We start from the raw sequence: 23,516 nt of genomic DNA on the forward strand, positions 1-23,516 counted from the left end.
TCGCAGTTTGAACTGTTATATGGTTTACAATTCATAAGAATTTTTCAACTTTTGGCCTCATAATGCAGAAGTCTAATACTTATGTTCCCTCAACAGCTGGTATAATCAATAACTGGTGGATAACAGCAAATTATATACAGAAATGACCAAATGTTCACAAAAGGTCACTGTCTCAAGGCTAAATGAAAAATAATTTATTATGATTTAAATTAGGTCTCTTTGGTAGAACATACTCTTAAGTAACTTATTATACTGCTAATTAAGTCAGAAATTCAATTACAGGAACCAAGGCATATTCTTAGGAGGACACACTTGGAGTAGAACTCATGTAAAATAAAACTGTCATTGTCTTAGTCACATTCTAATCAGTGTTCAGGTTCTTGAGAGAGACAGAACCAATAGATATAGATACAGATGTAGATATAGATGATACAGATATATGAGAAAATATTTATTAGGGGGACTAACTCACACAATTATGGAGGCTGAGCAGTCCTACAATAGGCTGTTGTCTGCTAGCTGGAAACCCTAGGATGCCAATAGCATGGCCCAGTCCAAGTTCAAAGGCCTCAGAACAAGAGAAGCTGATGGTATAACTCTCAGTCCAAGGCCAAAGACCTGAGAACCCAGGGCGTCCCTGGTGTAAGTCTTGGAGTCCAAAGCCCGGGCTGACTGGAGTTGTTGTTCAAGGACAGGAGAGGAAGAGCATATCCCAGCCTCAGCAGATAGATCAACATATTTGCCTTTTCTCTGTTTTTGTTCTCTCCAGGCTCCCAGCAGATTGAATGATGCCTGCCCACGTTGAGGGTGAATCTTCCTCATGTAGTCTACTCAGACTCACGTGGCAGTCTCCTTTGGAAACACCCTCACAGACACACCCCAAAATAATGCTTTACCAGGTTTCTAGGTATTCCTTAATTCAGTCAAAATGACACATAAAATTAACCATCACATAATCTATGAATTTGAAATAATTATTTTTGTGCTTGGCATTCTACAGAACATCAAGAAATCAGTAGTTACTAAGAGTTTGCAGTGTTTTTCTCACAATGTTGAAGTGAAAAGAAAACATTTCTGTATTAGACTTTTATGCATATATGATTTCACTTGATCCTTACCACAACTCTAGGTGATAAATATTTAGCATATTAATTGTGGTTATTTTGAATTCTTTGTCTGCTAGATTCCTCTCTGGAATTGATTCTTTTAACACTTTTTCAGCTGCTTTTTCCTGCATCTTTGTATGTTGAATCATTTTTAAATAAAATGTCAGGTACCGTCAAGGATTTTAGAAACTCTTGGAAAGGTAGTCAAGAAATGGCATTAATGGGCTTTACGTAAAGAAGCAAGAAAATTAGACGAGCATATTAAAAGAGTTACTGTGTGTGGAGAATGTACAGGGGGCCAAGAATAGCTATGGGGCATGCAATTAAACAGTGAGGGCTATTGTCCAGGTGAGAGATGATTTTGATTTACAGTGGTAGTGAAGGAGAAAAGGAGATAGACTTGAGGTTCACTGTACATACCCATATATATGAAGAGTTTTTCAATATCAAAAACTATCCTTAGAAGAGGAAATCATCTTATATTTGAACCTCAGAATATTTTAGATTACAGACTGATATATAAATTATTTTGTTCTGAAAAATCACAAAGTACTGTCTGGAACAGACATGTTAACCTGAACCAACAACAGTTGTTTCAAGAGATAATTTGGCACAACTGGTAAAAAAAGGAAAAAAGTAAGCAAAGTAAGAAGATTTAGTAATTATTCCATGGGATATTACCTCCCAGCTGTGTGTGTTAGATGTCACCATGAAGCAATATTTCAATGATCATTTGCAAAAAGTGGTTCAGTCCATGCTTAGGTTATGGGATCATGAATATATGCCAACAGGAAAAGTAGGGGGAAATTCTACCCTAATTGTACTTGCAACTGAGACAGCATTATACAGAGATTCAAAAAAATACATAAAACAATAAAACTCTTAATTATATTATCTTCCTCTTAAGAATATTATATCTTACTGGTTGATTGCCACAATCCTATGAACAGGTAGGTTTCTTAAAAATTATTTTTTATTTTTTGTAGAGTTTGGGGGGGGTGTCTCACTTTGTTGCTCAGGGTGGTCTTGAACTCCTGTTTTCAAGTCATTTTCTTACCTCAGTCTCCCAAAGTGCTACGATTACAGGAGTGAGCCACTGTGCCCTGCATCTATCAAGACGTATTTTTTAAGTTTTGTTAGAGTGGGTCTATTTTTTTGTCTCTACTAAGGCATCATCTCTAGTTCATGGTCTTCTGGTGTGTCAACTGAAAATCTGTATGTTCATTATAATTTTTCCCTTTTGAATGAGCCCAGACTCCAGTGACTTCCCAACATTGTGTGATCTCTAAAATCTCTGACCACCTATTTAGCCTCTTGATGCTGTTCCTGCTTGACCTCAAAGAATCTCACACTGCATATGCTCAACTTAGGAGCTGGCCAAGGACCCAAGAGGAAATTTATACATAGATTTTCAGCACTCTGCCTACAGTTCTCTCTTCTCCAGTTATTTCTCCACAAAGTCCCAGCTACCTTTACAGCCTCAAACATTTTATTTCTCTGTCTCTTTCACCCAGTTACTCTACTGCTGTCCTTGGGCTCTATGAATCTGTGTTACAATTTGGAAAATACATTTGGATGCATGGCTCACCAACCACCTCCTTTTCCATTGTATATCTGGTCTTGCTGTTTTACTATCATAATCTCCCATGATATTTTCTATCACCTGAAGAGACAAACTCTGCCTAAACAAATCATTAGTTCTAGACCTGTTTGCAGTGAGTTATCCTGTCAATGAGCCCAGCTTTATACCCCAAGGCTATACAATACCTATCTTATCTATCCTAAGGCCTTAAAAATTTCCTGGCCTCAGGCTTCAATATTATTATAGAGCAGTACCTCATTGCTAATTTAATTCTTTTAGTACAAGACCCTTGCCAAAGAGTTGAGATTCATTCATTGAGACTCCTTTATCTAGTATGGACCTGTGTTGCATAAGGTCCCAGTTTCTGAAATATTAACACTGCTTATCTTCACTGAAGCCAGTTCCACTAAGACAAAATCAAAATTTCTTCTGCTAGAACTGCATCAAGATGTTTTAAAACTCAGAGTTCCTTCCTCCGCAGACAGAAATATTTTTCTGTTGAACATCAATTAACTTTAACATTACCTCTGAAACTAAGAAAAGATTTAAGGGATATTGGAGATCTTAACTGACGACAAGTGAGTAATATAAACCTTTTATCTCCCTTTATCCCACTGCTAAAATGGTCAGTTTTATAAATGGCTGTATTCAATCCCAAATTTGTCCAATATATTGTACAAAGTGGAATGAAAAGAGAGAAGAATTGGTACATGATAACATGTGAAGGCTCTCAGCAACTTAGTCCTCTAAAATAAGTGGAAAAATGTTTTTTTTTCAATGTCTGAGAGATTTCCCTTCATAGGTCTGCTGAGTTGTATTTTGTCAGCTCCTATTAAATTGTGTTGTCATGATACCTATGAATCTTACAAAGTATAGAAAGACTTTATTTCAACTTTCATAAACCTTTGAAAATGGGGGGAAAGATTTAGAATCTCTTATTTTAGTGAGACTATTCAATTTTTTATTTTTAGTTCCTTGTACTATGAAGTCCCATTCTTGGTATCTAGGCATATAAAAAAGTCTCAAGGAATTTTAGAGATATGTAAATAGTCTTCTGTTTTCTCTAACATGTATGAAATAAAAATATAATTATCTTGTGAGTGCTTGATATGGTTTCAATGACTACACTGAGTGCACTGTTTTTCCAATCAAAAATATACACCTGGCATATATGCTTGTGTGTGTATGTGTCTGTGTGCTGATTTTTTCCTACTCTGTTGAAACAGATACAAATAGTAATTTAACCTAATGGCCTTAGCCACAATGCATGATAAGACTTCACTGATGGGCTGGGCGTGGTGGCTCACACCTGTAATCCCAGCACTTTGGGAGGCCGAGGTGGACGGATCACGAGGTCAGGAGATCGAGACCATCCTGGCTAACACGGTGAAACTCTGTCTCTTCTAAAAAATACAAAAATTTAGCCAGGCATGGTGGCGGGTGCCTATAGTCCCAGCTACTCAGGAGGCTGAGGCAGAAGAATGGCGTGAACCCGGGAGGCGGAGGTTGCAGTGAGCCAAGATCATGCCACTGCACTCCAGCCTGAGCAACAGAGCGAGACTCAAACAAAACGAAACAAAACAAAAACAAAAAAACAAAACTTCACAGATGGATTCTGAACAAAGAAAAATAAATTGAGTCTGGGGTTAAAAAAGTAACTTGGTGGCACCCATGAGAGGTAACAACAGTTCATACCACAGTGCCGAAGCGCTGGTCATAGAAATGTAAGCCTTTAAACGAGATGAGTGTTGGTAAGAGCCTGGTTTCAGAAATGTATAAATAGTTACAGTGCTCATAGTCAGGTGGCTAACAATATTTGAAAAAGTTCCATCTATTTTGGAGCTAAATCTGACTAAGCTTTTGGGACACAAAAAGAGAATATTGGAAAGACTAGGCCTGTTATGAGAGTTCAAGTTAAGCAAGTTTGTGTTTAGGGCATGTTTCTGAGGCCATAGGGAAAATAGCCTGTTATTCAGGAAACAGAAGTCCAGATCTATTGAAATGTCAATCTAGACAGAAGAGAGAGAAAGGAGACAATTTGGTGTGATGTGGATGCCTCATGCTAATCCATTATGTCAGGCATATGACAGCAAGGCTAATTTTAGCAACTGTCTGATAATAAACTTGATTTTCTGATACACTGAAAAGTTTGGTCTGGATTTGGGCATGAATAATTTTCTAGTATACCAAGAAATGGATATGGAAGAGTAAACTATAGCTAGAAATTATTGGAACTTATGATGGATAAAATATGTTCTTTTAAAAATGACCAGGAAGTGCTTTCACTGTCAGCAGGTCTGACTGACTGTGGGAAGTGCTGCCATGGCTTCTTACACCAACGTGGTGCAGTGTATATACTCCCATACCTAGAAAGTGTGGGAGTTACCACTCCCATATTTACAACAAGAAAAAGCTGTTCAAACTTGAAAATCAATAACTTTTTTTGGATGCATCAGAGAACTTAGTTCACAGGGCACGTTACCCTCCTTGAATCTGGAGACACAGGTGGATCTAGAGTAACGTCAAAATCTGCTTATCTGGAGAAAAGTTCACTAGAGACATAAACTAATAGGAACACATAGATGGTAATTCCAGTAACACTGATTGTGGACTAGCATGAGAGTGAAAATCTCCTCTGGGCCACAGTTTTAGAAAGGGTTCCACACTTTAACAGGTTTTACCTCTAGGAACCCTACCAGGTTCTCATGGTGAGGAGTCAAGAAAGATTCCTTTGTGGCTCTGGCAGCTGGGGGAGAAAGAGTAATCATTGTGAAATATACCCAGAGCTTACTTGATTCTCCATGCCAAAGGACTTTTCTACAGGAAAAAATACCTTATTAGCCTTATCCCAGCTGGAAGAAAGACATTTTCCCATTCTAACACCCTCTTGCCGTCCTGACTCATTTAAGGAAAGTAACAGGCCAGGAACATGGGCCTACTAAAAGACTCTGAGTTAATCATAAATTTATAAAACACTTCCCCTCTGCACATCTTACCACTATACCAATGTGGCTTCAGTAAAATAACAGTGGATTGCAGCTGAAAGAGCTTCAACATGCAGACTCTTTCAAGTAGAACATACTGAAGTCTAAAGTGAAGAGGGGAAACAAAAACAAGGACACTAGAGGGTATTGAAGCCTCTGACACATACAGCTACAATGAACATTAAATACAGTCCACCTCCCAGCCAGATTAACATAAAACATCACACTGAGTCTTGTTTAACCTCAGTTCCTATTATCCAATACACCATGTCTGGTTTTCAATAAAAAATTTCAAGGCATACTAAAACACATCTGAAGAGACAACTAATAGAACCAGACTCAGATATGACACAGATGTTGTAATTATCAAACAGATTTTAAAATAACTGAATAATTTAATAAGAGCAAAAATGGATAAAGTAGACATACAAAAATAGACGGGTAGTATAAGCAGAAAGTCATGGAAACCCTAAGAAAGAAAAGGAAATGCTAGAAATAAAATAACTATACTGTAACAGACAGGAAGAATGCCTTTGGTGGGCTCATCAGTAGACTGGATGTGGCCAAGGGGAAAAAAAATCAGTAAACTTGAAGATATGTAAATAGAAACTTCCCAAACTGACATGCAAAGAGAAAAAAGAATTGGCAGAAGCCAGGGGAAGGGTAAAACCAGAATAGAATAGCTAAGAACTGTAGGACAACTTCAAAAGATGTAGCATACGCATAACTGCAATACCAGAAGTAGAAAAAAGAGAGAACACAGCAGAAGAAATATCTGAATAGTTACTGGGAATGTTTCAAAATTGATGACACATATCAAACCACAAATCCAGGTAGCTCAGAGAATACCAAGCGGCATAAATACCATAAAACAAATAAATATACCAAAAACCCAAAAGTATTAAAAAAAAAAAAAACCCTAAAAAATACATCTGGATGTATTACATTCCAACTGCAGAAAAACAAAGACAATGAGAAGATCTTGAATGAATCTGGTATAAAGGATATGGGGGAAAATGTACCTATAGGTCAACAAAAATAAAAATTATTGTGGTTTGTGGTTTTCTCATCAGGAACCATGTTACCAAGAAGAGAATAGAATATGAAATGTTGAGTATTGAAAGAAAAAAATTCTAGGATTCTGTAGTGAATTATTTTTAAAATTAAAGAAGAAATAAAGACTTTCTCAGACAATCAAAAATTGATGAAATTCATTTTCAGCATACCTGCCATGCAAGAAATGTGAAAAGTTCTGCAGAGAGAAGGAAAATTACATAGGTCAGAAACTGAGACCTACATAAGGAAAGAAGAGCATTGGATGAAGAAGAAATAAATAAAGGTAATATGAAATTCTTTATTTTTCATATTTTTATTAGTCTTTATTTTCATATTGTTTATATTTTTCTTTTTAATTAAACTAGTTAGTTTAATTAAAGTTTACTGATTTTTTTCCTTGGCCACATCCAGTCTACTGATGAGCCCATCAAAAGCATTCTTCATTTCTGTTACAATGCAGTTTTTATTTCTAGCATTTAATTCATTTAATTAAAGTAGTAACAGTAACAATGTATTATTATAGCATATGGTTAAATAAAACAAATTGTACCAATATCATAAAAGACATGATGAAAGAAACTGAAAATATTCTGTTATAAGTTTCCTGCTTTGCATATAGTGTTATAGTATTATTTGAAAGCAGACATATTTGTTAAAACATGTATTGCAAACTTTAGCGCAAGTACTAATTTTTTTAAAAAGAGGTATAATTTATATGCTGAGAGATAACACAATAGAATAATATAAAATGCTCACAAAAACCAGAGAAGGCATAAAAAGAGGAGAAAAAGAAACAAAGAACAAGTGGAATAAACAGAAAACACCTGAAAGCATGGTAGATATCAGCACAAATGTATCAATAATCATTTAAATGTGAATCATCTAAATATAGCAATTAAAACCTTCACATTGTCAGAGTGGATTAAAAGAAAAACAATATCTATGTTGTCTACAAGATACTCACTTTCAATAGCAAGAATCAAATAGGTTAAAAGTAAAGGGATGAAGGAAAGTATATGAACACTAATCAAAATAAAGCTGTTGTAGCTATTTTAATTCAGAAAAAGTTAATAGCAAGAAAAAATATTTAGGATAAAAAGTGGCATTACAAAATGATATATATGTAAGGTGGTGAATTCTCTAAGACAACAATTCCAAATATGTATGGATTTAACAAGATAGCATGAAAATATGTGAAGCAAAACTGATGGAATGGAAGGAAGGGAGAAACAGACAAATCTATTGTTATAGCTGGAGACTTCTGCACCCTTCTTTTTGCAATTGATAGATCAGTAGGGCAGAAAATCAGTAAGAATATAGCCAAGTTGAAAAATACTATCAACCAACTTGATCTAATTGACCTTTATAGAATATTCCATCCATTACCGGTAGAATATATAATCTTCTTAAGCTCTCATGACATACTCACCAAGACACACCACATTCTATGCCACAGAATACACTTTGAGCAGTTTCAAAAATTAGAAGTCAGATAAAGTATCTTCTTAGACCACAGTGAAATTAAATTACTGAAAGATAGGTGGAAAATTCTCAAGTATTTTGAGATTGAACAAAAGTTGTCTAAAATGCACATGGATCAAAGTGTCTCAAGAGAACTTTTAAGAAATACTTTAAACTGAGTGAAAATATACATACAATCTATCAAAAACTTGTGAGATGCAGCAAAATCAGTACTTAGGAGAAATGTATAGTATTAAATGCATATATTAGAAAAGACAAAAGTTATAAAATCAGCAATTGAATCTTACACTAGAAAAGTACAGAAAGAACAGCCATTTAAGTCTCAAGCAAGCAGAAAAAAGAAATAATAAAAATTTAAGAGGAAATCATTCACATTAAAAATTAGAAAACAATAGAGAAATCAATGAAACCAAAAGCTGGTTTCTTGAAAAAAATCAATGAAACCAATAAGCTCTATCAAGGCTCACTAAGAAAAAAAAGAGAAGACACAAATCACCAATATCAGAAATAAAAGCAGGGTCATCAAATTACTGATGCCACAAACATTAAAAAGATAATAAAGGGGCCGGGCGCGGTGGGTCATGGCTGTAATCACAGTACTTTGGGAGCCTGAGACGTGTGAATCACGAAGTTGGGAGATCGAGACCATCCTGGCCAACATGATGAAACCCCATCTCTACTAAAAATATAAAAATTAGCTGGGCATGGTGGCGTATGCCTGTAATCCCAGCTACTCAGGAGGCTGAGGCAGGAGAATCCCTTGAACCAGGATGTCGGATGTTGCAGTGAGCCATTGCACTCCAGCCTGGTGACAGAACGAGACTCCATCTAAAAAAGTCATCATCATCATCATCATCATCATAAAGGAATGCTATGCTCACAATTTTGATAAATTAGACGAAGTGGACCTATTTCTTCAGATATACAAAGTACCAAAATTTACAAGTGAAAATAGATTATCTGAATAATTCTACACTTATTAAAGTCATTAAATTAATAATTATGAACCTTCTAAAAAAGCACCAGACTGAAATGTTTTCATTGGTGAAGTCCACCAAGCTTTAAAGGAAGAAATGACAAAAATCCTTCACAATGAGTTTCAGAAAATAAAAGCAGAAGGAATGTTCCCTAAGTCACTCTATTGTAACCACCCAGTGGGTCCTCCTTGCCCACTGCCTAGAGACAGCTGATTTATCAAGACAGGGGTATTGCAATAGAGAAAGTTTCATTTACACAGAGCTTACTGTAACGGAGACTGGTGTTTTATTATTACTCAAACCAGCCTCCCTCAGAATTGGGGAATTGTGGTTTTTAAGCATAATTTGGTGGGTAGGAGTTGGAAAGTGGGGAATGTCCATCGTTCAGATCAGAGATGCAATCATAGGGAGTTGAAGCTGTCCTCTTGCGTTGAGTCAGTTCCTGGGTGGGGGCCACAAGTCCAAATAAGCCAGTTTATTGATCTGAGTGGTGACAGCTGATCCATCAAGTGTGGGGTCTGCAAAATATCTCAAGCACTAATCTTGAGTTTTACAGAAGTAATGTTATCCCCAGAAGTAATTTGGCTTCAGAATCTTGCAGCCTGTAGTTGCATGACTCCTAAACCACAATTTCTACTCTTGTAGCTAAATGTTTTAGTCGTGCAAAGGCAGTCTAGCCCCCAGGCTAGAAGCAGGTTTGTTTTAGGAAAAGACTGTTACATTGTCTTTATTTCAAAGTTAAGCAATAAATTAAGTTACTCCTAAAGTTAGCCTATGCCTAGGAATGAACAAAGATAGCTTGGAGGTTAGAAGCAAGATGGAAGAAGCTAGGTCAGATCTCTTTCACTGTCATATTTGTCTCAGTTATAATTTTTGCAAAGGCTGTTTCACTATGAGCCCAGCATTACACTAATGCCAAAGTCAGATAAAGACAGTATATTAGAAGGAAAAACTCCAGATCAGTATTTCTCATGTACAAAGATGCAAAACTCCTCAACAAATTACAAGGAGATAAAGGCAACAATGTCTAAAACTAATTATTTGCCCTGACCAACTGGGACAGGGGAAAAAAAATACTACATTGGAGAAACCTGATAAACCCTACCCAAGCCAGGTGATCAGGGTCAACATCAGCAGTGAAAACTCATGTTGATATTATATTTTCTTGATATAATATGATTAAAATATTTTACCTCTGTAGTATTTCTTCCAAAAAGGCATTATTTCCATATAATCATGAGAAAAATATCAGACAAATCTGAAATGAGGAACATTTTGAAAAACACCTAAGTAATACTCCTCAAAACTGTTAAGGTCATCAGAAACATGGAAAATCTGAGAAATTGTCAGACCACAGGAGTCTAAGGAGAATGACTAAATGTAATGAAGAATTCTTGGTGGGATCTTGGTACAGAAAAAAAAAATTCAGTAAAAACTAAAAATCTGATCAAACTATGGACTTTAGTTAATAACAGTGTATCAATATTGGTTTACTAACTTAAAAATATACTATACTCATGTAAGATGTTAATAATAGAGAAAAATTGGTATTAGTTATATGGGAACCCTCTGTACTGTCTTCACAATTTTTCTGTAAATTTAAAACTGTTCTAAAATAAAAGTTTATTTTAAAAAGCAATCAGAATTAGACATGCAGTAAATAAATGTATACATACATATAAAGGTTAAATCTTTCAAGTATATATATGTTCACATCTATTGTGCATTTACTTGATTTCCTAATTGTACTCTAAATACATTTTAAACATATGCAGAGTATTAAATAAATATGAAGTATTTTGGGCTGAGTGCAGTGGCTCACGCCTGTAATCCCAGCACTTTGGGAGGCCAAGGCAGGTGGATCACGAGGTCAGGAGTTCAAGACCAGCCTGGCCAAGATGGTGAAACCCCGTCTCTACTAAAAATACAAACATTAGCCAGGCGTGGTGGCATGCACCTGTAATCCCAGCTACTCGAGAAGCTGAGGCAGAGAATTGCTTAAACCTTGGAGGCAGAGGTTGCAGTGAGCTGAGATCACTCCACTGCACTCCAGCCTGGGCAACAGAGCAAGACTCCATCTCAAAAAAAAAAAATTAAGTATTTTGTATTAAGTATTATAATGCACAAAATATGATAAGAAATAGAAAAGATCTTGATTTAAAGGTTTTTTCAGATTGAGATTTCAATAGCATTAATTGAAGATGTACTACTTAACAGGGTATTTAATAAGCACTTTCTCAAAATAACCGATATATATTATTGTTATTTATTGTTATTGTTACATATTGTTTTAGTTCATTTTGCATTCCTATAACAGTATACCACAGACTGGGCAATTTTAATAAATAAAATACACTTTTTTCTTACATTTTTGGATACTGGAAAGTCCAGGTTTGAGGGGCCAGTATCTGGGAAGGGCCTTTTTACTATGTCATAACATGGTGGAAGACATTATATGACAACAGAGCAAAAGTGTGCATGCCAGTTTGGGTCTATCTTCCTTTTCTTATGTAGCCACCAGTCCCATTATGGGGGCCACACCCTGATTACCTTATCTAATCTTAATTATATTCCAAAGGCCCTTCTCCAAACAACATATGAATTTGGAGATTAAGTTTTTAGCACGTGAAATTTGAGGGACACATTTAATCCATAGCGCATGTGCAAGCACACACACACATACACACACACACACACACACAGAGATATATATAATATGTTAACACAAAATCTTATTCTAAGCATTTTTCATACATAGTTTTCTTTATGGATTCATACATCTAATAAAATAATTATAAGTGAGCTTTTACCCTTAACAATTTTAATTTTGCTGATGACTCTGTGTATGTACTTGTGAATTACATAGAATAATTATTTTTATGAGTAACTAAAAACTTACCATACCATTCATTAAGGATATCAAATCTCTATGGCAGTTAGCAGTTATTGTCATGGCTATAAAACCTTTTTTTTAAACCGGGCTCAGTGACTAATATGTAAGAAATATATAATATACAAGACATTGAGTTTGTTCTCTCCCAAAGTGAGCTAATTGCTCTCCAGACCGTATCCATAACCATCCATCCGGAGTTTAATTTCCCTATCATTCTAGGACTTTAAATTTCTGCCCCTCTGTGTTGGATCTTCTATTTTCCAGATTCTATGTCTTCCTATTTCTTGTTTTACTCACTTTGTTTTTGGAGACATTCTTTATTTCCTCTCCTTTTTTTGGTGCTAGATCACCCAGATAGAATACCATTTCTATCTTCATTTGATCAGCATGACAATTTATTAAATGAAAGACAAAAAAAGTAATACATCATTAGAGTTGTATTATACTTGTTTAAAATTGCTCAAAACCAATTACTTATTTTCGTTTCATTGCTAAAGCATGGCAAAAAGGTATGTAATTTTGTTTTCAGACAATGAAAGCTTTTGCTTTGTAAAGAATTACTGTTTTCCGGCTAACGAAAAAGGGTTACAAGATCACCTTTTCTTTAATGCAAATCACCTTTTCAAGTAACTGTCTCTTAGCCTGATATCTCATAAATCACCATCATTAATTGATCAGGGTAAGGGATATTTTACATGGCCAAAGACAGTTGAAATTATACCTTCCCCCAAGCCATCTAGAGAATGATTTCCTTAAGGAAACACCTGACCTTTGCCTGGTGATTATCTTTCAGAATACATTATTGGAACCTGCAAACAACTTGAAAACATTAAAGAGTAGGAAGATTGCTATATTTTCAAGTCTTCTTTTCTGGAAGAAAATAAATATTCCTATTTATTTTCATAAAAATAATAACAGATAATGATATAAATTGATACTAGACATAAAAAACTGATGAAAGTAACAAATTAATGTATATTTGTGAAAAGAAACAGGGTCACTTAGCATTTAAATAAAAGACAATATTTCAACTGGTAAGGTGAATCTTTAGTGTGTGTGTGTTTGTGTAATTTTTCTAAATCAAATATTTTCTCACTGTTTTGCCAAGTAGTGCAGGATGAATATATTTTTCTTGGGCAGTGTTTTATTAGAGTAAATCATTACCATGTTTGTTTGTTTATATACATTTGCATAATTTTTTTCCTTAACCTACATCATTTTCCACCAAATGTTTCAGTGTCTCTTTCTAAAATGGTTTACCATAATATTTAACCCACAGATTGAGTTTTGTTCTACTTGGAGTCCTTGTTTTTGAGGCCTCTGTTCTCTTGCAAGGTGAACTAAATGTTTTCCAGATCATATCCATAATTATCTAACCTGGAGGTTAATTTCCCTATTATCCTAGCACTTTAAATTGCTGCCCCTACTATTGGATCTTCTATTTTCCAGATCCTATGTCTTCCTTCTTGTTTTGCTTTTATGTTTTTCTGGAGATACACTCCATGAACTTCCTAATAAAAGACTTCTGGGAAGTTAAAAAAAAAAAATGGCTAGTCGGGGTGAGTGTTTACATCGGGCAATATTTATTCTACTATTTTATGTAATTAATCATTTGATTGGAACTTCAAAGTCTGCAATAATAAACCTCCTCAACAATGTAAAGGCTTGTTTTCCTCCTTTGCCTTCCAGCTTTCAGTGTAGCATTAAGAAACATCAGTGTCATCTTGATATCTATTCTGTCTCTTGTTAAAAAATTGTGTGTGAGCATTTTTCCTTTCTAAAAGTTATAAAGATCATCTGCTTGGCACTGATGTTGTGAATTTCACCAATATATGACTGATAATTTATTATAGATTTCAAATTTTTCAACCTGAACACTTATTTCCTTCATTTTCTTGCATTTTTGAATAATCTTCTCTACTCTCTTTTATGAATGTGTTTATTGAAATGAATGTGATTTGCTTGGCTATTTGATCTTCTGAATCAATCCTCTGATTTCTTTTTCTTTTCTGAGATGGAGTCTTGCTCTGTCACCCAGGCTGGAGTGCAATGGCATGATCTCAGCTCACTCCACCTCATGGGTTCAAGGGATTCTCCTGCCTCAGCCTCCCAAGTAGCTGGGACTACAGGCACGCATCACCATACCTAGCTAATCTTTTTGGCATTTTTAGTAGAGACGGGGTTTCACCATGTTGGCCAGGTTGGTCTCGATCTCTTGACCTTGTGATCTGCCTGCCTTGGCCTCCCAAAGTGCTGGGATTACAGGTGTGAGCCACTGCACCGGACCAATCCTCTGATCTTTTAATCTTTTTCTCCTGTACTCCATTTAAAAAATTTTTATTTTACTTTCCAGAAGACTTCCTCTAGTGTATCTTTCATCACTTCTACTCTATTATTTCAGCTATACAATTTTAATTTTCAAGAGCTCTTTCTTATTCTCAGATTATCCTTCATTTTGTAGCAATCTATTTTTATTAAACAGATACAATACCTTTATTTCTTTTTTTTTTCTTTTGAGACAGCATCTTGCTCTGTCACCCAGGCTGGAGTGCAGTGGCACGATCTCTGCTCACTTCCGCCTCCACCTCTTAGGTTCAAGCGATTCTCCTGCTTCAGCCTCCTGAATAGCTGGGATTACAGGTGCAAGCCACCATGCCAGGCTAATTTTTGTATTTTTAGTAGAGACAATGTTTCACCATGTTGGTCAGGCTGGCCTCTAACTCTGACCTCATGATCTGCCTGCCTTGGCCTCCCAAAGTGCTGGGATTATAGGCGTGAGCCACCACGCCCTGCCTCTTTTTTTTTTTTTTTTTTTTTTTTGACGGAGTCTCACTCTGTCACCAGAGCTGGAGTGCAGTCATGATCTCGGCTCACTGCAACCTCCACTTCCCAGGTTCAAGCAATTCTCCTGCCTCAGCCTCCTGAGTAGCTGCGATTACAGGTGCCCACCACTACATCCAGCTAATTTTCTGTTTTTTTGGTAGAGACGGGGTTTCACCATGTTCACCAGGCTGGTCTCAAACTCCTGACCTCGTGATTCGCCCGCCTTTGCCTCCCAAGATGCTGGGATTACAGGTGTGAACCATCACGCTGGGCCTACAATACCTATCTTTATCCCTCTGAGTACATTAATCGTTATTTTACTTTGATTTTTTTCTGCTGGTTCTCCATATATTTTCTCCAAACAATTTCAAAAATGTTTTTATATTTAATATAATTAAATTGTTTTAATATTTTATGTTTTGTTTCCTTTTATATATTCATTATTCCTGTTGAAAGCATTTACCACATATTTGGTGTGTCTTGGATCACTGTTTATATTTACATGTCTGATAGAAAGTTGATTGAAATTTCTATTGGTATAAAGGCAATTTTCCACACATTCATCGGGCAGTGAGAGAAAATGTTAATGAGGATAGTCCCTAATAGAGTATCCATAGCACTTTTCTTTGAGGCAGATCAGTTTATACAGTAAAAATATAAATCTTTTTATGCAACTTCCATGCTTGTAATACTTCCCTTATCTTCCATAATACAGAGAATGTAATTCAAACTTCATACCAGGATCTTCAATGCCCTGTATGATCAAGCTTCTGCTCATCTCTTAAACTACATTTCATGTTGCTCTTCAGTCTATACTTTAGTCCTGTTGCCTTCCTTTTGATAGATGCAGGAGGCAGATAAGGAAGGGTCCCTGGAAAATCTCCAACCCGCCCCACAAGTGTTTATGCCAGACATTTTTGTGCAGATAAGGGAACATGCACAGGGTCTTACCTAGCCATGCCTGCAACAGATTGGAGGCCCACAAGCACTGGGGGAATGAGATGGAGTCACCAGGAATTTGCACCTTATGCAGGGGATGGAGCCTGGCCTCTTCAGCTCAGGTGCGGTGGCCTGGTTTTTAATCTGTGAAGTAGGAGCCTGTTAGCAGGACCCCCTCTTTCTTTTCTGAGAGCTTTCTTTTCATCTAATAAGTCTGTCCCCCTCACCCTTCAATGTGTCCATGTGCCTAATTTTTCCTGGTCATGAGGCAAGAACCCGGAACTTAGCTGAACTATGGAGCAAAAAATCCTGCATCACTTTGGTTGTATGGACAGGTCAAGTTTTTGCTCCACAAAGACTGTGTTTTTAATATTTCCTCTACCAGGAATTCTTTTTCTTCCAAATCTTTGTATGCATGTATCCTTCACTCTCCACCACAGGTTTCAGATTAACCATTGCTTCTTCAGAGGGGCGTTTCCTAGCCAGCTTAGGTGTGAATATTTCCTAATTCTTATCTAGCAGAACACCACATTTGTTCCCTTCTTCAAATGTATCATAAACTGTAATTTATATTTATTTGTTTATTCATTAATCTTTTACATGACCAGTAGAATGTGGGCTCTTGATGAGAGGGAACTTTTCCATCTTTTTTACTACTATATCCTTACACCTAGCACAGTGACATACACAGACAAGGTTCTCAAGTATTTGGTCACTGAATAAGATGTGACTATCTACGATGACAGTAAGATATGGAGATCTGGCCACTTTTCTGTGCACATCTCTGATTGTTCACTTATTGATTACATACTAAGAGGTATCTAACACACGATTCTGCTAAAAACTGAGCCTATAGAGATTTTTTTAAAAAAATTTGTTTTTCTCTAAGTATTTATAATATATTTGAAGGAAAAGGTATGTAATGTGAAATTTCAGTATGATAGAGTAGATATTATAGTATGACCACATAAAAGATAAAATAGAACTACAGACAAAAGAGCAGCCAATTCTACACATGGGTTTTCCAAAATATTACTAAAATTTTGAAAAATATGTATAGGATGCTTATTAGATAAAGAGTGGGAGTGGAAGAGTGAATTTTGGTCAGAGAGAACAGCCAGCAAAAAGGTAAAGAGTAAAGAAAAAATGTTTGGTGTTTATTATAATTTAATTTACCTCTGTTAAAGGGATTCACAATATATCTTATTGTGCTTTGGCTCTTAGTTCATATTTAATTTTCAGATACTAAAAATGAAAAATTCTGTGTGCATAAATGTGATATTTCCTTATGCTTTTGAGGCAAGTTCACATGTAGAATTTGGTTCTATTTCCTCTGTACTTCAATCTCATTTTCAGTAGAGGTCCAGATGAACTCAATCCAGTCCCCAACCAATTTAATATCTAAATGCAGCCACATGAGGCAAGACTAGCTGAACCTAGCCCAGATTCTAAATGCATACACAAATGAACTACTTTTTCTTTGTTTTAAATCACTAAGTGTTGGAGTTGTTGGTTAAACATGAATAGACAGCTAAAACAGGAATGATTTGAGTAGTTAAGAATAGCTTTTGTCCAGACAGTGAACATGGATGGAGGTTGATGGGCTACAATGGAGGACAAGATCACTAGACAAAGGGAGATAGGAGAAGAACACTTGTTAAAAAGATTATTTATATATGCTGATAGTTATATCAAGCATAATTATGACCAGAATTACAGTGAAGAAGAAACTAAAATTTGCCACGAATGAAGTAGAATGATCCAAGATTCAATAGAAATCAACAATATTGAAGGGAAAGATATAAGATAGATTGATGATATAAACGTCATAAATGAGGGTTTTTAGAAAGAAAGAAGATAGAATATTCTAGAAGTGGCAATAAAAAGCAAAGAGAAATGTTGCCTTTTCTCCAGAGGAGACATATGAGGGCTGTGGGACACAGCAATAGCCATCACTTGGGAGAGCTTCAGGAGAAATTGTGTCATTAGAGGAAAGTCCCCTTGAAGACAAAGGCAACATAAAAATTAGAGGTTGAGGATTCAAGAGATTTTGCTAATGGCATACCAAGAATTACAGAAAGCATAATGATAGGAATGGAATAGGGAATGTCTAGAGCCACATAGAGAAAAGACTATGGAAAATGAATGAACTTTTCTCAGACGTTTTCAGGTGACTGGCAAAGAAAGTTAATGACAAGTCAAGATTGATTCTGATTGACTCAGGGAGTATAGTTTTGTTGAGCACTTTCTTGGAAGGATAGAAATGACTGATTCATATTTTAGCTCACTACTAACCATGTACATGGACATAGAAGACCTAAGAGAAATGTGGTCTTACCCAATGTGCAGTGCTCACCCAAGGGCCTAACTCATTTATTAGAATTGAGTCCCAAAGGAAGGTGGAAGGACTGCAGCAGCACAATCAAATCCAGTAAAAGGAGGAGGCAGTGGGAAAATAGAGGGGAAAATACTGTTGGGGGTGTAGAATCTATAGAAATAGCTTACTTCCCAAATTAAGTATGAGAATCACTTGAGCCCAGGAGGTCGAATCTACAGTGGGCTGTGATTATGCCACTGCACTCTAGCCTGGGCAACAGAGCGAGCCCTTGTCTCAAAAATAAATAAATAAACCTAAAAAAATGAAAATGAGACAGTTATATCTGTGGGAATTTAAAAAGTGTATTTAGAAAGACACTGTTTTAATTTTATTCTTTCAAACTCAATAATATATGAACATGAAGATGATACTAATACCAGAATACTTAAATTGATTTTTAAAATGACAAATGCATTATTTGAGTCACTATTTAGTATTTGACTTGAGTTTCTATAAAGTAACAGATTCTAATTTATCTTTCCTGTCTTGTCAGAAGCACAATGCCTGGCATATAATGGAGTAAAGTAAGTGTTTTTCAAATAAATAAAAGTAATACAAAAACTATAAGGTAAGTACTATTCCAGTAAAAACAAGATCTAGAATATAATTCAGTGTCTCAGCATCTAATATGAGCAGTTAAAGAAAACTAACAGGTAGATATAGTGGGGAAAGAAAAGATGAGAAAGATAGATCTATGTTGTTAAGATTCTTCAGTAAAGGTCATATGAATGACAAAAAAGATAAAATGATAGTGACATTTTGTTTAATTTCAATGTTTGTATAAGTATGTGAAAAAGAATTTAGAGCATATGAACTAATCATTTTTATGCCAATGCATTTTCTTTTATTGCCCAATACTTGAATGTAAGCTATAGGAATCTTGATGAAAACCACTGAATCTAAAGAAAGGAGATAATGCATTAAGAAAATGTTTATATTTTTATTATTTATATTACAAGACTTTTAAATTAATTTTTATATTTTTCACATCCAAACAATTCCTGTGCACACTAAAGTCAAATGAGATGAAAAATAGTCAAATATAGTCTTCTGAATGAGTTTAATGACATCCTAGGATGATACCAACTGTTTCATGAACACAATCCCCTGTTTTTCATGGAATATCCCACTTTCTAAAATAGAATAAAAAACCAGGAAACATGGTGTCATCGGAGTCAAATGATGAAAGTGTTTTTAGGAATGTCAAATGCTACATAAAGAATGAAGAAAACGAGGACTCAAAATTGGCCAATGAATTTAGCAAGGTTTAAGTCTCTGGTGATCGTACCAAAAGAAGTTTCTGAGAAAAATTGGAGGATAAAGCATGACTGAATGAATTATAGGAAGAAATGGGAGAGAGAAAGTAGAGATGGTGAGTATACACAATTCTCTTACTTTACATCAGTACAACAAATTTTACCAATAGTGAATGATTTCTTCAAATCCTAAAGTGCTTTAAGAATTCCTACCAGCCACCATAGTCCCCAACCAGACTTAGCCTTTTCTTCCTCTGTTCTACTTATATACTTTATATAGCTGTTATCTGTGAATATCTTTCTATATTTCAATTATCTTTGATGCTAATAACTAGCACTGTATCTGCAACATAGTCATTTCATAACACATATTTGTTTCATTAGAATATAATCAGGCAGTTTAATCAATCAGGTGTTATAGGAGTAATATAGCAACAAAGATCTTTACAAATTATATCAGAACATTGTTAGCTTCACCCTGGTTCAATATGGCCAAGGAGATCGAATTTTGCTGCCCAAACCACAACTTGGAACCTATATACTGCAACTCCTTACCTTTCTAAAATACCAAACACTCCCTAGTTTCTCCCACATATCTGTAAGCTTATATATATATGCCTTAGTACTTTTGGAGAAGATCTACCATAATCCCAAATTAAGATTCAAACATATCTCGAAGTGGCTGGAAGACCAATACAGAGATTCTAGATGAGATTATTTAGGTTGACTGACTTGTTCATTGGTCTATTATTTTTGCTGGTGTAATTATTATGTAAAAGGAAGGTTTGTGCCACGTATTCAGGGAGAGGAATGAAACAATGTTAGGGAGAATAGTGTGTGTTTCTATTTGGATCTTTGGAGCTGTCATTGATGAACCCTTTGGAGAAATAAGTTTCAGGCAGAAGCTGAAGAAGATACTTTCATAAAGTACAGTGTATCATAAGCGGCTGTATCTAACCCATAATGGTAACAAAATGACCCAGAATGCAGAAAGCTCTGTATTTCTTACCCAATTCCTCTGCATGCAGAGGTGTAAAAATGTGGTTATGTACACAGACACACATGCACACTTCCCTACACAAACACATACGTATTTTAGTACATCTATGACTGTTACTATTACAAAAGAACTCTCATTTACATGAAAGAGTTAAAACATGTTTCTTGAAAAATCCATGTAGCCTTTTCTCAAGCACAAAAATTTGTCTGTCACTATAAAACTAAGTGAGAGAAATTCTACAAACACCTAGAGAACAATGAAACTATGCAAAATAAACACATTGGAATCATTAACAATAAATCATGCTGGACAGAGTTCTTTGACAGATTATAAAATTAGCGTATAAAGGGAGGACTATGGATAATAAACGTCTAAGCTTCAATAAGGTGTTTGATATAGTGGTTCAAGTAAGTGTATAAAAATTGTCAAATAAGTTTTGATAAGAAAAATAAAGTGGATAAAAAACAAACTAAGAGATCATAAATGTGGAGAATGATAGATGATAGTGAGCCCTTTGAAGCACCAGAAAATGATTCTTGGCGCTATTAAATGTATTTCTGACCATACATAGAGGGCGAATAAGGCTTGAATTAGATTGGCAGATTATATCAGTTTGAAAGATGCTGTAAAACTGGTTTGGAGAGAGAAATGATATAACTGGTTGTAAATAAGTTGATTCAACTTGTAAAAGAGCAAGCAGAAAAAATAATACCAAGCAACTATATAAAAATATCATTTTTTTATTGAAATATAATAGTAGTATGTATTTTTTGGCTATGTGTGATGTTCCGATACCTGTATACAATGTGTAATGATCATATCAGGATAATTGGAATATCCATCACCTAAAACGTTTCTCTTTTCTTTGTGTTGGGAACACTATCATTCTTCTCTTCTAGCTATTTTGAAATACACAAAAATTATTGTTAACTATAATTTCCCTACTGTACTATTTAATACTAGAACAATATCATTTTTTGCTAATAAAAGTGATGGCATAGCAGTTTATGGTATATAGGATGCCTAGTAAATGCCTATTTTTATGAGCTTTTTGTGTAGCAAGGCCAAGTGAACAGACTACTTTCTGGAATAAGGTTGATTATCCAAGGGAAGTCACTGAGTTCTCCTCAGACTGCACTTTGTGTTTGACAGATGGGCCAGCTGCATATCTTGTTTTGGTCCCCATCTGGCTCCATCTGATTCTTGAAGACTTTTCTGCATGTTAGGAAACAGACTGCAAATATTTCTTGCTAGTAGACTAAGTGGGAGGCCGAGGCAGGTGGATCACTTGAGGCCAGGAGTTTGAGACCAGCCTGACCAAAATGGTGAAAACTCATCTCTACTAAAAATACAAAAAATTAGCCAGGCATGGTGGCACATGCCTGTGATCCCAGCTACTTGGATGGCTGAGGCAGGAGAATCACTTGAACCCAGGAGGCAGAGGTTGCAGTGAACTGAGATTGTGCCACTGCACTTCAGCCTGGGCGACAGAGCAAGACTCCATGTCAAAAAAGATTTTAATTAATTAAAAAAATAAAACTTAAGCTCAAGTAAGAAAACATAATACACCTACTACGTACTCGCAAAATTAAAAAAAAAATTTAAAAAGATTTAAAAAAGAAAGCATAGTATTATATACGCATCAAAGAAAGGAAAGTATGAGTTATGTTGAAATTTGTTAGCCACCCAATATGTGAATGCATGACACTATATACAGAAAAAATAAATGGAAATAAACAAAGAAATTTTATCATTATAGTTAAAATAGGTTTTGTTTTTATCAAAAGACACTATTGCATTAGCTTTTTCAGTCTTAAAATTTCTTATATAGCAGCAATTATGACTCAGCACATTTTCTTACATAGATATATGCACAATAAAATATTATCAAAATAATAAATTCCAGATCTTCTTATTACTTCCTTTCTTCTCTTTGAAAGTGCCAGTGACTTTCAGGTCTTAAAATATCAACTGATGCCAAAACCCAAATGCTCCAGAAGTACTTTAAAGGCCAATGGATGCATTAAAGAGTTCCATTAAAATTGGGTGGTAAATGAAGAAAGTAGGTATTTGCGCTGAGAAAATCAAGTCATTTTGTCATGAATATACAAGAATGACAAGCATCCTGAAAGAAAAACCTGTGAAATAAAAATTTGGTTCAAACCTGAACCTACTGATACTTACAAGAGGTAATTATGATGATAAATTTGAATGCATTTACATTTGGTTTCTTAAATAAGAACACTTAAACATCTTCATCTGTTGTGGGATGCTTGCGTACTCCCAGTCACTTTTGACATTAATCATGGAAACTGAGTTAAGGGAAAATTCTTGAGGCCTCATCATTGGGCAAATCTGAGTTGGAAAGGACTCTGGATGAAAAATGCCAATGACAGTTAAGTAAAGAAAAAAAAAAAAAAAAGGATCAGGCCGGGCACAGTGGCTCACGCCTGTAATCCCAGCACTTTGGGAGACTGAGGCAGGTGGATCTCAAGGTCAAGAGACCAAGGCCATCCTGGCCAGCAGGTCAAACCCTGTCTCTACTAAAAATACAAAAATTAGCTGGGCATGGTGGCACGCACCCATAGTCCCAGCTACTCAGGAGGCTGAGGCAGGAGAATCGCTTGAACCTGGGAGGAGGAGGTTGCAGTGAGCCGAGATTGTGCCACTGCACTCCGGCCTGGCGACAGAGCGAGACTCTATCTCAAAAAAAAGGGTGGGGGGGCGGAAATATCATATCTTCTAACAAATCCATGTTTGTCAAGAAGAAATGAAGTTAAAAATCACCAAGAATTTGGATTCAGATTCTCAGTAGGAAATAAAGAGTCCGAAGAATCATGAAGAATTAGGCGTTGAGGTTGAGGGATCACAGATTTGAACAGGAATTGTCATGACTCCCACAGAAAAGAAGAAGACCTGGAAGATATAACTGTGGTTTTGGCCACTCGAATATTCCATACTGCTACCAGAAACTCTATCATATTTTGAAAGCTTTCTTTTAAGTGATCAGGCCTAGGTTTTTCCTAAATGACACAGTGAAT

The sequence above is a fragment of the Macaca nemestrina genome, chromosome X (assembly GCF_043159975.1).
Source record: "Macaca nemestrina isolate mMacNem1 chromosome X, mMacNem.hap1, whole genome shotgun sequence".
Lineage (NCBI taxonomy): Eukaryota > Metazoa > Chordata > Mammalia > Primates > Cercopithecidae > Macaca > Macaca nemestrina.